Source organism: Electrona antarctica (genome assembly GCF_951216825.1).
Source record: "Electrona antarctica genome assembly, chromosome: 14".
In the NCBI taxonomy this organism is placed as follows: Eukaryota; Metazoa; Chordata; class Actinopteri; order Myctophiformes; family Myctophidae; genus Electrona; species Electrona antarctica.
Genome location: NC_136795.1, coordinates 29772294 through 29788315, shown reverse-complemented (window position 1 = coordinate 29788315; position 16022 = coordinate 29772294). Strand labels below are relative to the sequence as shown.

At 44.7% G+C, this 16022-nt stretch overlaps 1 long non-coding RNA gene across 1 annotated transcript in view; it reads left to right on the top strand.

The window, feature by feature from the left end:
• The window catches only part of LOC306937699, a 102891-nt gene extending 90871 nt beyond the window's left edge, over positions 1-12020 (top strand). The window contains exons 3-4 of the long non-coding RNA XR_013791638.1: positions 6275-6343; positions 11611-12020. This is a non-coding gene — a long non-coding RNA (uncharacterized lncRNA). The remainder of the gene's footprint in view (positions 1-6274; positions 6344-11610) is intronic.
• The last annotated feature ends 4002 nt before the right edge of the window (positions 12021-16022 follow it).

The following is a 16022-nucleotide window of genomic DNA, read 5'->3' as shown; positions in this document are numbered from 1 at the left end:
CTTTAACTTATTTAGCTAAGGTGTTCGTCATCAAGCAACACTCATCCACGCACGCACGCACGCACACGCACGCACGCACGCACGCACGCACGCACGCACGTTCCCTCACTCACTGACTCACTGACTTGCTCACTCCCTCACTCGTACAATAATCCATCTTGCTGGACATTAAATAAATTAGAAAATAATCATCCGGGGCCTGGCACATTTGACACTGAGGAAACCGACATGCATTTTCCTGCTAAAACACATCTGTGTTTGGTAACTTGAATAGAAGTTGAATCTTATTATTTTGTGTACCTGCCAAATGTAGTCTAAGCATGTCTCCACATGTTTGCTCATTCTGCCATGGCAGCTGCCAAGCGGCAGTCCTGCCCCGTTGAAAGAAAGCTTATCGCAGCTTATCCCAAATTCTTTATGGTATGATATTAGGCCGACAGAGAGAAATCAGGTCTCAGGTTTTTTTAAGTGGATTTCTTTTAACCCTCGCTGGGACGGCTTTGCGGTTTTGTGAGAATGTTTGGGAGCACTGCAGCACAGAATGCGTAGCGCCATCTGATTAAGAGCAATTCAGTGGTGCAGTTTTAACTCGTTGCACTAAACCTAGCGTCAATTAGTCAAGAATTCGGCTCATGATGTAGTGTACAGATACAAGTGAATTGGCATATATATATTACGTATATGTTGTAGGAGGCAGGTTCAATGTACACTGTGACATGTTAGCTTGGTGCTTTTAATACTGACTGAGACCGTGTGTGTGTGTGTGTGTGCGTGCGTGCGCGTGTGCGTGCGTGCGTGCGTGCGTGCATGTGAGTGGACCTGTGGCCCTCAGCTCAGAGATGTAATCTGATTTGCAGAAAATTAACGGATCGTTTCACATGACTGCTTTAACCGAGCACTGGTGCAAGCTTATGCCAGTGTGTGTGTGTGTGTGTGTGTGTGTGTGTGTGTGTGTGTGTGTGTGTGTGTGTGTGTGTGTGTGTGTGTGTGTGTGTGTGTGTGTGTGTGTGTGTGTGTGTGTGTGTGTGTGTGTGTGTGTGTGTGTGTGTGTGTGTGCGTGTGTGCGTGTGTGCGTGCGTGCGCAATGTATTGAATGAATGCGTATCGTTCGGGTCGGGTGGACATCTATTTGTTTCGTTTGTTTGTTTGTGTGTGCGTGCGTGTTTCCAGCCATAAATATTTATTTGCCTCTGATAGTGCACTTTAGAAAACTATTTGCTCCACTTGTGAAGCAGTAAGAAGAAATATTAGTGTTTGTAAAGGTGTTGACGTTACGCTGTGTGGTCACAATACCGCAGCAAGCGGCATGCATGCAGGCAGGCTGGCAGCAGTGGGTCGTTCAGCTGCTGTTCTCTGGTTTTAAAACACGTTTATTTGGGTAAAGTCACATGAAAGGCAGAGCGCTGCTAATTAGACCAGCAGCCATTCCACATCTGGAACAGAGCGGCGGCTAGCTGAGCCAGTGGAGGAAGAACTATATACGCAGGTTTACTTTACTTTACTGACTTTATTTTAAGTAAAAGTAGCAGCAGCAACATGTAAATACTCTTTTTTTGTAATTACCTTTTCAAGTAAAAAACACCTGCGTTCAAAATGTCAATTGAGTGAAATGCACAAACGTATTAGCATCAAAATACACTTATAGCACCAACGGCACATGAGCTATTTTCGAATAGCTGAAGTGTAAAATATGGCTCATGTGGTTAACATTAAGGTAGCCTACTTCTCGCATCGGATAGAAATATGGTGCTATGTATAAATATGTAGATCATTTGATTGTTGTTGTATTGATCTCTACCCCTCTTTCCTATTCCTCCCCTTCTTCTTCTTCCCTTTCGGAAATATCAAAAGTGATGGAGCTTGCACAAAAACTAATTTCGGCCTCTGTTTTACACACAGGTTTACATCTGTAAACCTGTGATGTGACAATAAAGACGATTCTCATTCTGATTATGATGTACAGTAACTTTTGTAATAATATCTACATTTTCAAAGTAAGATTGCCTCTGCAATTTAGCGGAGTACAAGTCTAAACTATGGAACAATGGACATGCTCAAGTATAAAGCAAAAGTGCCTCAAAACTCTACTTAAATTACAGTACAGGAGTAAACGTTCTTAGTTACTTTCTACCGCGATCGGGGAGAACAGAACAGAGCTCTGGTGAGACTCTGGTCCGGTGCGTGCATGGTTTTAGGTTTTTTTCCCCCTGCATTTCTGTTTACACGTCCCTTATAATCAGAGCTTTATTTTGAACTAATGGACCATCAGAAATTATATCAAATCAAATCAAATCATCCTGCGGCCTCCCTCCACCCCTCTGTGCAGAGAGAGAGAGGGGGGGGGGGAATGGTGAGGATCAAATCCCTCAGAGCTCAACCTCAGAGGTTCTCAGTGTGTTGTTCTAATGTTTGTTGATGTTTGCTGGGGTGGAGGATTCTTATTGTTGAGGGTCTCTCTCTCTCTCTCTCTCTCTCTCTCTCTCTCTCTCTCTCTCTTCAATGCTGGACGTGGGCCATCATGTGATTTTCATTGCAGACCGGCCGGAGGAGCCAACCTCAGTAATAGCCAGCGTGCGTTGCCTTCGCTCGTGCACGTGCGCTCGTGCACATGTGCGTGCGTGTGTGTACTTGCATTACTATGCTTGTGAGGGCCAATTGTCTACAAGTTATAATTATTATTATTACCCGTGCTTGTTCACATACTCTATACAGCATCAGAATGTCATGTGTGAGCTGCCACCCCCTCGCACATTATGTCGAGAGAGAGAGAGAGAGAGACAGAGTGTGTGTGTGTGTGTGTGTGTGTGTGTGTGTGTGTGTGTGTGTGTGTGTGTGTGTGTGTGTGTGTGTGTGTGTGTGTGTGTGTGTGTGTGTGTGTGTGTGTGTGTGTGTGTGTGTGTGTGTGTGTGTGTGTGTGTGTGTGTGTGTGTGTGTGTGTGTGTGTGTGTGTGTGTGTGGTATTATAAGCAAAGAGAGGAGATGCGGTGGCCACAGAGCTCTGATCCCAGCAGGCCAGGCCAGCGGGGTGCAGTTTTTCATAAGGTAGTAATCTGGGTCCACAAAGGGGTGTCCGTCCAGTATGAGAGAAAAGGCCCCTCTACCTCAGAGCTAATCAAGACCCGACGGGCCGACCGAACCGACCGACCCGGCCGGGCCCTTTGGCTCTCTCTCTCTGTACAACATGACCTCATCTGGATGCTTTAGCCTAGTAGCCCCCATGCAGCTCGCTGCCCACTGGGCCTCCATGATAACTCACTTACTTCTCGTCGTCCGTCGCTGCCTGGAAAACCTTGTAAGTCACACGAATCGAAATTGGAAAAATAGCCTGTGTTTCTAATCCAATGAGGTTATTATTATCTTATTTACTGCTAGAAGCAATTCAGTCTGTACAGTCCCTTCCCTGCCACCGGATGCATCCTTTATTTTAAAGACCCCCAAAGTTCACCCCAAAACGAACCGGAAGCTAAATCGTCCAAAGAAAATGTGGCTACCGTCTTTTTATAGGTCATCAGAAGCGTTAATATTGTAATGATGAGGTCGTGACAATTTACCCGTCTTTGGCAGGGAAAGCCATTGAGGGAAAAAACACATAAAATACTTAGTCACAAGCTCTTAATTGTTTTTTATTTATTATGCTGGAGGGTGATGTATAGCCTACATGGGTTGTACCATTCACTGTGTGCCAAAATAAGTGGTCAGTAGGGGGTTGAACCCACAACCTTGACGTTATTAGCCCCACGACCTTGAGGTTATTAGCCCCACGCTCCAACCAACTGATCTTCCCAATGCACCAATGTGTCGTCATGGCATCAGACGCAAACAAATCAGATTGCCATAATGGGCATGAAAAGGACTGACAGTTACATATATGTCCATATATGGGCATATTGGTCGGATCGGCCGAGCGTCGTAGGTGTGAGTGGCCCAAACGTCTAGTTTTCAAAACTTATTTTTGAAAACGAGACACTCTGCAACGCATTGTGAGCTTGCAGAGCAGGTGTTTTTGCTACTTTTTATGTGACACCGTAGAGTGTGATGAAGAAGGGCATTCATTTCAGAAAATAAAGGAGAAAGTTAAAATACTACATGGAGATGCAAGGTTTCTGCCCCACAGCAATGATTATCATATAGAAAGAAAAGTGAAATATAAGAGGGGGTTGAAGAGAAATGGAAATAGCACACACAGGCTACCTACGGCGCCCCGTGCCAGGTTCAGGTATTTTAAAAAGAGGGGGAGAGAGAGGAGGACCAGAAGGAATGATTTCACCATGTCGTCCACAAGAACCTCTGGGAAGTTATTTGCTGGTGTTCCGTTTCTATCCCCGCCGCCCTGTTATTACCGCTTTTCCCCCCTTCAAACTCCTGGAGCGCCCAGACTTTTGAATGGAAGGGTTCTTAAAGTTTTGGGTGCTTTGTTGTCACTTTGGAAACAGTGCATTTGTTGCCAGGGGTAACCGGTCTGGGGCCAGTGAAACTCAGAACGCGGAGAATTACCTTTGTTTGTGGATCGGGTCCCTGGCTGTGGGCCTGACGCTGAGCCAAGGGGGCGCACCGCTTCAGTCCAGGAGCTCATTAAAACGCCTGTTAAGAATCCATCGTTTCCCTCCCCGTCCGTCCGTCTGTTGTCTGTCTCTCTCTCTCTACCTGCTGACTGTGTGAATGTGAGTGAGGTAATGATGGTGGAATAGCAGTGGTGGAAGAAGTACTTGCACAGTCAGTGGTTCTCTAAGTTGTTCGTCTCAAGTACCCCCAAATCCATTATGTATTTCAAAAATCTGAAACGCTTTGTACCAGGGAGCGCCAGAAGAGAAGATTTGTGTTGCATCTGCTATTTTTGAAATAAATAAATAAAAAGCAAGGCTTTTGCACACTTACAGGCGACAGGTGCATAGGAGAAGGACAGCCAAGTGCTCGACTTTCTGAAAAAGAAGGGACTCCCGCACACTGTCTTCAAATGCAGTGAAATAGTTTATTAGGGAACCAGCAACGTTTCAGCCTATACGGCCTTCATCAGGCTATCTTCCCAAGCCTGATGAAGGCTCCAAAGATGAAGGTCGTATCGGCCGAAACGTTGCGGGTTTCCTAATAAACTATTTCACTGCATTTGAAGACAGTGTGCGGGAGACGGGAGTCCCTTCTTTTTCGAGACATAAATAAAAAGATAAATAAAAAATAGAACAAAACATTTTCAGATTGGGCGTGCGCGGCCAAGTACACATCAATGTGGGAGTCCTGGGCATGAAAACATTTGAGAACCTATGCTTTAGTACAGGGGTCCCCAAAATATAAAAAAAAAAAAAAAAAAAAGATTTTTAAATTTTATTTTCACGATTTTTCAAAAATAGCAGACCTACAAGTTCATAGCGCGCCACTCGGTGGCGCGCTATGAGCTTGTAGATCTGCTATTTTTCAATAGCTAAATTATAACAATGCTTAAAACACCAAAAGGGGTTCCCGCCCAAAATGGTTTAAGGTTATTGTAGCAGTCAATTTATATTGGGGGTCGGGAGGGGGCGGGGCGGGGGTCCCGAGACGTTGCCAAAGCATTTTCGGGGGTCCCCGGCCAAAAACGTTGAGAACCCCTGCTTTAGTAAAACGTTCTTCCACTACTGCCTGCCTGCTAACTGTATGAGTGAGCTAATAATAGTGAAACGGTATGATGGAAAAGACTTCTGGTGGTCTTCCATTCCCCTTAACTTCCAGGTATAGCGTTGCAACCGCACCCTTTTACATCTTAGTTAAGTTTTACATTGAACAGAATATATAGTGTGGGCGTGATGCATGCCTGCCTGCGGCTTGGACCTTCTTTTTTTAAAAGCTCCTGTTATAGTGTACTATTATGGAGCGGGTCTGAGTCATTTTGGTGATTATATGATGGTGTTTTGGTCCAGCGAGGACCCTAAAAGGGTACCAGCGGAGCAGCCAGCCAGCCGTTTAAACACACGACATACAGTATGAGCGCTTGGTGCCCCCTCTTTAAAACAGCGATTACGGCACAAAACACACAGTATAAAAAAAACCCTATAGGAAATCAGGGGGATGTATTCTGTGAAACCAGAGGAACTTGTTTGCGCTCCTTTCCTTGTTTGCACTGTAGCCGGAGAGACGGCGGTCTTCGGCAGCTGTTTTAATCGAGTTTATAGGGCTAAGAAGTCGATCGCGGGGCAAACGAAATTAAATCTGACTCCTTGGGAAAATATTGTAGTTTGGTGTTTATACAACTCACGGAGCATGATTCACCTCCGCTCTTCTCCTGTCTTTTATCTCCTTCCAGGTGATCTCAGGTGAACGTAGAGAAGAGGCAGACGAAACAGGAAGACGATATCTCCCACCGAATGCGCCGGTAGGACTGATTTCACTACGTCCTCACTGTACTGTATATATACTGTATGTTCACACGTGCAATCCAATACAGCCACTTAATACAGTACTGTAAAGCACTGGTTTTCAAAGTAGGGTCCAGGGACCCCTCTGGGGTCCTTAACATTGGGTTCCAGGGGCTCCCCAACAAAAAATAGGAACAAAAGAAAAAAAATTGTACTTTGACTATTATATTAAAAAAAAAGTCTACAAGCCGGCACATTGTGTGGGCTCTTAAATCGACTGTTTTCCAAAAGGATTTTGTGTCATTTTGAACAATTCTGGACAACACAAAATGTTCTCTCCATGAGGGGGTCCCCTGGCAAAACTCTTTTCAAATGGGAGTCTGCGGCTGAATACGGATCATTCGGCGGGACCTTGACATGACAACATTTGAGAACCAGTGCTGTACAGTTGGAGGCCATCGATATTGTCCTTTTCTTTTTGCTGAGGTTTGCGTGATCTGCGCAAAAGGACAGTTAACACATTTTGGGCGGGATCCCCTTTTGGTGTTTTAAACATTGTTATAATTTAGCTATTGAAAAATAGCAGATCTACAAGCTCATAGCGCGCCACCGAGTGGCGCGCTACGAGCTTGTAGGTCTGCTATTTTTGAAAAAGCGTGAAAATATTTATTTCAGAAAACTGGAGGATTTAGAAGGATTTTTTTAAATTTTGAGGTCAGGCCTAAATGGGTCAAATGATAAGGGACAATATCAGTGGCACCCAACTGTAAGTCAGGTTGGCGCTCAAACAGAGCTAAACGTCGATGGAGCGGTGACTCGCGGGCACAGCCATGGCGGTGCAGTGCCCGTGATCTCGCCCTCTTTACTCGTTTTTTCCGACTTTTTTTTTGGTGTGTAACTCCAGTCATGACAGCATGGTAAAGAATGCAGTGGCACACAGAGATATCACTTCAAACGCGGCCTGTCTGGAGAGCCTCAGATCCCTTTCAGTGGGTTGAATGAAGATATGCTTTGATGGCCCACCCTCTGAGCCGACCTGTTGATGGGTGTGTGTGTGTGTGTGTGTGTGTGTGTGTGTGTGTGTGTGTGTGTGTGTGTGTGTGTGTGTGTGTGTGTGTGTGCGTGTGCGTGTGCGTGTGCGTGTGCGTGTGCGTGTCCCCACAAGTAGGCTATAGTAGCATTTAAGATTTTTGTTTTGTTTTATGGTAAAACTAAATTTGGGCACCAATATGGCCTAGTGATTAAGGTGCATTGCCACACATACTGTACTGCAGCCTGACAGCGAGTCACAGGTTTGATTCCCGAGCCTGGCTGCCTTTGCTGCGTGTCACTCCCTGTCTCTCTCTACTATACTATCCCCATAGGGGGTGCATACTTAGTTTAGACTAGTCATTGGTTAGACATGGGTTAAGGTTAGGTTTAGGTGTGCTGCCACGTGGGAGGTTAGGTTTAGGGTGAGGGTTTGAGATAGGTTGTATAGTTGTAGGACTAATGACTGGTCTAACCAATGACTAGTCTAAACCAAAAACTGTCTAAACTAAGTACCACATAGAAGTAAACAAGCCCAAAAGAATATCTTAGGGGGGGGAAAAAGATTTACAATTAGGAAAAGATTCAGGATATGGTTAGAGTTATAGACATAGAGGTTATAGGTGTAGGGTTTAGAGTTATATATATTTATTGACGCGCGTGCGTGCGTGCGTGCGTGCGTGCGTGCGTGCGTGCGTGCGTGCGTGCGTGCGTGCGTGCGTGCGTGCGTGCGTGCGTGCGTGCGTCCGTCCGTCCGTCCGTCCGTCCGTCCGTCCGTCCGTCCGTCCGTCCGGTCGGAGTAACGGTGGGTGTTCTCAACAGGGCGGCCATGTTTGACCCTAACCGAGTCAGTCATCCATCTCTGTGAAGTTAAGACATGTAATACCTCCTGGTTTTTCATCCAACTATATCGCTATATAGCGCTCCTGTCCTCACCACGATGAAAGTGTGTGTGTGCGTGTGTGCATGTGTGTGTGTGTGTGTGTGTGTGTGTGTGTGTGTGTGTGTGTGCCAGCAGACAGGTAGATGTACTGATGAGGGAGGGCGATAGGGGCTCTGCCATAGGCAGGCAGGTACGTATAGGCAGGCAGGCAGGCAGGCAGGTAGGCATGCAGACAGGCAGGCAGGCGGACAGACAGGCAGGCTGAGGGCAGGTTGAGGCCTGGTTCTCCAGGCTGATAATGCTCACGTTGGTTGGCTGCTCTCCAAGGTGAGGACTGCAGGCTGAAAATGGAGGGCAAACACACGTACACACGGTCAAATCCTCTGAGAGTGGGCAAATGGAACCAAATTGATTTCGTTACATTTGTACTCTCAGAGTTTGGTTACATTTTACGTTTTATTAACACTGAGGATTTTACTGCGTAGATGGCTGTTTAGCATCAGCCATCAGCTAACTGCTAGCTAACATGGAGATACTGTAACTTTTTTTTATTTTATTTTTATGATCAGTACTTTATTTGGATTTTTTACAAATAAACAGAAAAAACAAACACAAGCAACAACAACAGAATACGTATGCATGGATATTATGTATGAACACAAAAACATAATATAAAACAAGGATAGACAAGATAAACAAATAAAAATACTCCTCCATTGCACGCACACACACACCAGAGAGTCACCCTGTACACTACAGGTGGAACGTGACTGGGTGCACGTACATAGAGAGGAGCTCAGGGTGCATGCAGGCAGAACCATGGTGAGACACGCTGACAGACAAAGAGACTCCTCACGTCCCTCCTTGTGACGACGGCAGAACTTGTCGATCGACCATTTCCCAATAGACTATCTTCTTTCTTTTGAGATATTTGGTGTTAAGATAGTCATAGAACAACCAAATATTCTGTGGGTCTTGAACGATTAGTAAAAAACGCTGGCAGTGGCTGCAGACTGTTCTGGAGAAACTCCAGCAGTTAATGAGTAGAGTTAATTGGTTATTGTTTGTCTTGTAAAACATCATTTAAATCTATAAAGTAACAATAGTACGTAACAAAGTATAAAAAAATGGTACAAAGTACTTGAGTAAATGTACTTTGTTTACTTCCCCCGGGCGGGTGGCAGAGGCAGGCGGTCCGGTCCCACTGCAATGGGTGTTTGTCACCATGGTAACCTCAGAGTAAGGTGTGTTGGGCTGGGGGGCGGGGGGGTGCAGACAGAATGATGTCATTGTGTGTGTGGGTGGTTTGTTTGGAGGATGCACAGGTAAAGCAAAGTGCACGTCGTCAGGAGGTGTGTGTGTGTGTGTGGGTGGGGGGTGTGTACAACAGGCCACCTACGCTGCACTCCAGGTTAAGCTGTTAAAGGTCCCGCACATGATACCATGTGATAACATAATGGCTGTGTGTGTGTGTGTGTGTGTGTGTGTGTGTGTGTGTGTGTGTGTGTGTGTGTGTGTGTGTGTGTGCGTGTGCGTGTGCGTGTGCGTGTGCGCGCGTGCGTGCGTGCGCACGCTTGTTGTGGGTGCTTGTTTGGAGAAGTGTTTCACAACTCGTAGATCTGCTATTTTCAATTTTAGTTTCATCTTTCAAGTTTAGGTCCCCGCCGGGAGACACTAAAATGTCTCTTTTGGGTCTCTAGCTAAAAATGCGTGTGAACCATGGACAATGCCAATCTCTGAACCTTTTTTATTAGGTTAAAAAAGGAGAGAAAAAAAAAACGTTTATTTTTTTGTGTAGTAACAAGGAACTCGGTTTGGCTCCTCCCCTTTCTTAGTCCACTTCATCCCGGGTTGATCTGTGTTTATTACTACTAACAACAAAACTACATGGTAATTTAAAGGCTAGTGGTGCAGTCAGCAGAATCAGCCTTGAGCGATTATGACGAGGCGTGCAGTGCAGTAGGTAAAGCCAAGTGCAAGGCCATGCATGTGGCCACCTACCCTGCAACGTTCTAGGCTCTAGCCCCACGGCAGCCCTCCATGCATGTGGCCACCTACCCTGCAACGTTCTAGGCTCTAGCCCCACGGCAGCCCTCCGGAGGCCATGCATGTGGCCACCTACCCTGCAACGTTCTAGGCTCTAGCCCCACGGCAGCCCTCCCGGTGTGATCCGCTTGGAATCTAAATGCCCCTGACGTTAACAGCTGTGATACATGCTGTTCCAAATCACAGTTGAGAGAGAGAGAGAGAGAGAGAGAGAGAGAGAGAGAGAGAGAGAGAGAGAGAGAATTTTTCTTGATTTATGCGTTGCTGTCATAATAGCTTGATAGACGGTGTAGATAGCGCACCCAGCTGTTGTTTTGGAAACAAAAAGCATTGCCTATGCTCCAGCTTTTTCCCATAACATCATAACGCTATCAAACACGCCTACCCCCAACACTAAGAGTTAATGCTTAATAATTACACAATTTGTTTAATTGTTTCCAAGACCCTATATACGTCTTCGCTTAACTCTCTCATCTGATCTAGGCCACTTGGGTGCCGAGTGTCTGATGAGGTTTTGGCTGCCGAGTGTGATGCTTGATTTAATACTTTGGGTATTTAATACTCAGGGTGTCGCACACACAGAAAATTCCGATCTACAAGCCTCCTCACGGCTGAGGTCTTGATGTCCTCGCAGCTTGTAGATCGGCTATTTTATTTACACCCCACGCGCAACAAAGCATTACGTAAATACATTGACGTGTGGTGGTTGGCTATTGAAGTCTGGCACCGTTCTGCAAAAAAACAAACCTATACCCACCACAGCCACGCTGCCGTGACGAGCAGCAAGCGTGGCGTTGTCATCCACATGGCTGGAAGCAGCACACACACTGTGTTGTCTCGTCCTTGATCTCCCACCGCTACTAGTAATGTGATAATTGTGTGTGGTGGTTGAGGTCCCTCATGGTTCATCCACAAACTTCTCTACATTATTCTTTGAATCCCCCCCCCCCCCCCCCCCCCCCCCAAGTCTCTCAGCATGGAATGTACTCTGAAACGCAACCCGATCCCGTCTCTGCTAGAGTGATCAGCCATGACTCACGTCTTGATTGATTTTGTCTGTTCGATGGATCTCTGGTCATATGAGGCTGACTGCGTTTAAAAAGATTTTCGTCTTGAAACAATCATTCCTAGTATTTTTTTCTTCTTCAGAGAAGATAATAATAAAAATGAACGATCTCCATTCCACGCCGGCCGGCCCGCTCAGTTTGGGGAATATTTCTCAAAAGGATTTTGAGCTGTAAGTACTTTTTTGTATTTTTTTTTTCTTTTTCTTTTTTCTTTTGGACACGGTCAATCATTTGCATTCCTTTCTGCTTGTGTTTCTAGGATTGGAGAGAGTGGACCCTGCTGAATTCTGAGACTGGACTAGTGGTAATATCGGCAGCTACTGCCCGTCCAGATGTCCAGTACTCTTGGCGAGGCTACTGACAGCATGGGAAACCGTCGTTAACCCTGTCACTCACATGGATCTAGCAAACAAACCGCTTGTGAACTCGAGGAGATGGGATGTAAACACACACACACACACACACACACACACACACACACACACACACACACACACACACACACACACACACACACACACACACACACACACACACACACACACACCATGGGACTATGGACGGTACACTCTTCCATACATTAAGGAACAGTCAACCAATTCTGGAGAGAGACACGATTGCAAAAGGCAACTAGGCTGTACTTAATGCAGTGGTTCTCTAACTTTTTTTTTTCAAGGACCACTACAACCCACGTGCCAATGGAACCAAATGGACCTGTAAGGGTCCATTTGGTTCCATTGGCACGCTCTCAGAGTTACAGGCCTGTAAGGCTCCATTTGGAACCCCCCCTCAAGGAACACGGGGGGTCCCTGGACCCCACTTTTCTGAATCCATGACCTAATGAATCTACATACTGTACAAACTACATACTTAAGTGTAAGTGATATATATCTTTTTGTGTGTGTGTGTCATATATTCTCATATACCGGTATTCTCACAGTACTCATTGCTATAGAGTGTTTGTTTGTTCAGTAACAGTGTAACAGGAGTCTCCATGTCTCTCTCTGGTAAAAACAGAAAACACATTTTCAGGTCAGGATAGCAATTTCATCCAATCAGGAGACAGAACTCACACCGGATACAAATAGCAATGAATACTATTAGGATACAGAGTTTTAACCTTAAAAAAAAAGTTTTGTTTTGTTTTCATCAAAGAAATAGCACTTAGCCTACCTTTACAGTAAATGTAATCTGATTGCTACATTCAGAATCAACTGTAGGCCTACCAGATGCTTTTAGCCATGTAATACTGAACACTGCATCAGCAGGTTGCATCATGAGAAATAAACACATACCCTTCCTGAATTTGCATAAACTTTTGTTGTGCGTCATTTTCACCAACTTTTTCGCATATCTTCAAACGTCAAACGTTCATCCAATTTCAGTCAGAGGACTCACAAATAGATTGAGACCATTCATATCTAGAATGTTTTATTCACAAGTTGTGAGCTTGTAGATCGGTTATTTTCAGCAATAAGGTTTGCTAAGTATTGAGGTCGGTTTAAGTGGATAAATGTCCATGAACTTGAATCCAACATAGTGCTGTCAAACAAGTCTATGAAGCTATCCATGAAATCTATGAAAAGGTTTAATGTGCAACACAATGTTATACAATATGTAGTGCTTCAATCATCACTCTCCCAGCTAAGGGGTCCTTATAGGCCTGAAAAACATTTAAGACCCTGGTGTAAACCTCTTGAGTGTGTCTGCCTGAACTAGCTATGCATACTTTTTTGGGCCGAATATTTGCCCAAAGTGTACTCGGGACGCTTGAGTTCAAGTGGTTAAATTGTCCCGTGAGCGAGTGAGGAGGTGTCGTCATGGGGCTTCCGGAGCGTCGGGTTGTCTCCGGAAGCCAATGAAGGGCTGTATTAGCTTGGCACGCTGCCAGTGGTAACATTAGATAATTGGCTGCCGTCAGGGCCTTATCTGTTTTGATTTATAGCTGAATAACCTGTTGTTGTGTCTGTCTGTCTGGATGGATGGAGCAAGAGGAAGTACAGCCCAGGAGGGCCTGAACACGTCTGCCCAAAAACTGTGTCTCCATATGATGTTTGACCAGTAAAACATAAGTGTGTGTGTGTGTGTGTGTGTGTGTGTGTGTGTGTGTGTGTGTGTGTGTGTGTGTGTGTGTGTGTGTGTGTGTGTGTGTGTGTGTGTGTGTGTGTGTGTGTGTGTGTGTGTGTGTGCGCGCTTGCCTAGCCTGTGTGAAAGTGTGTGATTGTAAGTATTAGTCATGTATGATAAGTTTCTTTATCAGTCTGTACAAATTTGATACCAGGTAGCTACTGTACTGTACCAGGGAGCTGAGTCATCTCTTCGGTTATGACATAGTGAGCTAGTGACTTTAGGTAGGAGTGTACACATGCAATGCATTTTATTACTTGGTTTGTTGGGTGGAAACCAAAACTGCTACTTTTCAGGATTCAAATAAAAAATAATAATAGCAAAAGTACTTTTAATGCTTTTGTGTGATGCTATTTATTTTTAACAGATGAATAATAATACAAACATACAGACATTCAACGGAAGTAATGGCCTAATTTGTCATTTTTCTGTGGAAGGTGACATGTTATGAGGTCATGGGGTTGACCTCTAGCCGCACAGAGCTAACAGAGAAGTGTTACATGTCTGGGTCATTCACAGTGGGAACTGAGGGGAGTTTCACAGTCATAAAGTTCCCCATAAGCCGAGTTCTTCTGCAGAATAAACTATAGTGGTCAGGAGGTGCACACACATCCAAGAACATTCAACGGCTGCTCCAACAAAAGAGAAGGAGGAAGTCTGCACACCGTTTCCAATGCTCCTGAAATAAATGTATTACCAAACAACAGTAAAAAACACGCTTCGGCCTATGTGGCCTTCGTAGCGTACAGTTGGGTGCCACCGATATTGTCCCTTATCATTTGACCCATTTAGGCCTGACCTCAAAATTTTAAAAAATCCTTCTAAATCCTCCAGTTTTCTGAAATAAATATTTTCACGATTTAAAAAAAATAGCAGACCTACAAGCTCGTAGCGCGCCACTCGGTGGCGCGCTATGAGCTTGTAGATCTGCTATTTTTCAATAGCTAAATTATAACATAATGTTTAAAACACCAAAAGGGGTTCTGGCCTCCAACTGTATGTGGCCTTCGTAGCATATATACTGACGAAGGCAGAATAAAGACATGAGCTGGGCGCTTCTGCCCAACAAAGACTTTCCGCCATAGATACTGTATCTGGAAATGGTTTCTGAGTTGGGGTCAAAGTTGTTACACTCATTTTGACACTGTATCAACACATATAGCTGGGGGCCCCCTGGAACCATCAATGGCCACTGCATGCTTAGAACCGGACTTAGTTACCAACTGTATTCTGACCGCTTGTTTTTATGTCTACATTTGAATAGATGCCAAAAAATAACCAATCTACAAGCTCACAATGTGTCACAACAACAAACACGACACGTTGTGAGTGAACGATGGGATTCAAGTTGTTAGATCCTATATACACAGTATACGTTCCCCAGTCAGTCCCCAAGGGGTCTGTACTTGGCCCGTTCCTTTTTTTCCCTCTGAAAATCGCATGTGTGTGCGTGATAGAGGGAGTGTGCATGGAAGTTGGAAGGGGCTCAGACCAGACGGAGAGGGAGCAGGTTTTGTGTAAAAAAAAAGAAAAGAATATATATATAAAAAATTCAAATAAATGGTGAAAAGTTTTGTCGGAACTCAAACTCATTCTATGGTGATTTCCCTTTCAACTGTCTCTCACTGTCAACTTCAACTGTGACTCAATAACGCTGGCCCAGGACTGTGTGTGTGTGTGTGTGTGTGGGGCGGGGGGGGGGGGGGGGGGGGGTTGGGTGGTGGTGGGGCGTAATTATTCCTCAAGGGGGTTGCTTATTGTTGCCTTTCTCCATGGCCGTATAAAACAAAGCGACCCACGCCATGCTCTATTGCACTGTGTTTAGCCTTTTATTCCGTCGCTTGACAACTTTGTGACAAGTTGTTCAAAGCGGTTCAGGGATGGTGTTAAGGATGGGGTTTGGGCGGGGGGGACAAGGTCAGCGGGGGAGGGGGGGGGGGCCTGGCACCCATGTTATGGAAGTTCAGTTTGATGGCTATAGTGTCGGAAAGTAACTACGTATGTTTACTTGAGTATACTTCTACTTGATTACAATTTTGAGGTACTTTTGTTTCAATACTTTTTGTGTATTTTCATAAATGAATGCCTTACTTGATCATGCGACAGTGGCGCACAAAAGCATCAAAAGCAGAAGATCCACAAGTGACGGGCACATATTGAGCTTGTAGATCTGCTACTTTGGCTGCTTTTTTTATTTGATTCCTGAACAGTTTTTTGACATTTTTTTACAGAGATATTGTACGGTTTTACACTACTACAATTATTTGACAACTTTAGTTACTTTGCATATTTACATTATTATTACAAACATGCAGTATCCATTAAATGCTTAAGCCCTATTTAATACAGAAGATCTACAAGCTACAAGCTTGTAAAACGTTCAGCAATTTTCAGCAATTTCTTTGAAAGATTTTGACTTTTTTTTTTTACTTTATAAAAAAACGTGTAAAAAGGGACATTCTGTATAATGAGATATGTATAATGTTGATACTTTTGCATTTGAATATGCCTTTTTACGCGTAATCCCACATTGTGCTATTGCTA